General features: G+C 46.5%; 1 protein-coding gene across 1 annotated transcript in view; it reads right to left on the bottom strand.

The window, feature by feature from the left end:
- The window catches only part of DNAH14 (dynein axonemal heavy chain 14), a gene marked incomplete at its 5' end in the record, with an annotated part of 314106 nt that overhangs the window by 43155 nt on the left and 269610 nt on the right, over positions 1-1341 (bottom strand). The window lies entirely within an intron of this gene.

Here is a 1341-nt window from a genome sequence, read left to right as displayed (position 1 = left end):
CCTACATTGAACACCTTCAAGAGTAAATTGGATGCTTATCTTGCTGGGATCCTATGACCCCAGCTGACTTCCTGGCCTTTGGGCAGGGGGCTGGACTCGATGATCTCCCGAGGTCCCTTCCAGCCCTAATGTCTATGAAATCTATGAAATCTCAAACCAGTTTCAGCCATTTTCAAAATGGTTTATGTACAGTGAACATCTGTTCTGTCACAGGTTTAAACTAGTTTCTGACCACTTAAACCTGTTTATGTGTAATGTCTGTCCCTAGCCCCAGAGGTGAACAGTGGTTGAACAGGCTTATACAGTAACAACTTGCTTCCAAGTTATCAGTGGGATTTATTTAAGAGCCTGAACTGTCTCCAGTGTTGGTTCTGCTTGGCCCCTCATGAGGCTCTGAAGAAAGAGTTTTAAGCAGGATTTCCTAGACTTTTGTGTCCTTTTAGAAAAAAAGCAGTATTCAGATTATTTATGCAGCATGTTCATTTCCCCTAAACAGAAAAGGCACTTAGAATATCCCTCACTGATAAAATGATTCCCTCACAAGTGAGGGACTGGATAGCTTTCACACCCATTACACCTTCAGCTATAGAGTACATTGGGTGCACAGGCCACAAGCATGGCCCAGTAGACACTGTTACAGAAAAGATTCTGATCCTGTGTGCATGGGATACAAGCAGACCAGGAATAGAATACAAAGGAATAATAAGCAGAAACATAACTGCATTGTTACATGATCATTACATAGTTCTTCCAATGACAATCATAGTTTCATTAGAAATGTTATTATAGAAAGAGTATACCATGTCATTGAAGCCCAAATATTGTATCCTAAAAGGAAAGAGTTAGGTGTTATAGAATCATGATATAAAATATTGTCTTGGCTTAAAATATTCATTAAAAAAAAAAGCATATTCAATGTTATCACACAGTGTAATATACAGTAAAATTATTTTAGTTTTGGACAACTCAAAATTGAATGTGGATATAAGCAGACTAGCCAACTGCCTGTCAAGAATGAGGGAAGGGGTGTGTGGGTGGGGACAGAGGCCTGCATCTGATTCCTCCTTCCCCCGCACCTTTGAGGCTGGGCCCACTCCCCCTTCCCTCTCCTCTGCTGTGGGGCTGGGCCTGCCCCCCTCTCCCTGCTGCCGTTGTGGGGCCAGGCTGGGCCCAGCAGCCCCCTGTCCACTGCCATTTCGGGGCTGGACCTGCCCCTCCCACCATTGCAGAGCCAGGCCCGGTGCCCCCCCTCCCTGCCTGCTGCCGTTCTGGGGCCAGGCCGGGCCGCGCCCAGTTTGCCTCCCCCACCCTCTCCACCACCATTGCAGGGCTGGGCTGGGC

The sequence above is a fragment of the Crocodylus porosus genome, unplaced genomic scaffold (genome assembly GCF_001723895.1).
Source record: "Crocodylus porosus isolate Cpor-Errol unplaced genomic scaffold, CroPor_comp1, whole genome shotgun sequence".
NCBI classification, from domain to species: domain Eukaryota; kingdom Metazoa; phylum Chordata; order Crocodylia; family Crocodylidae; genus Crocodylus; species Crocodylus porosus.
This window is presented reverse-complemented; position numbering and strand designations above follow the sequence as displayed.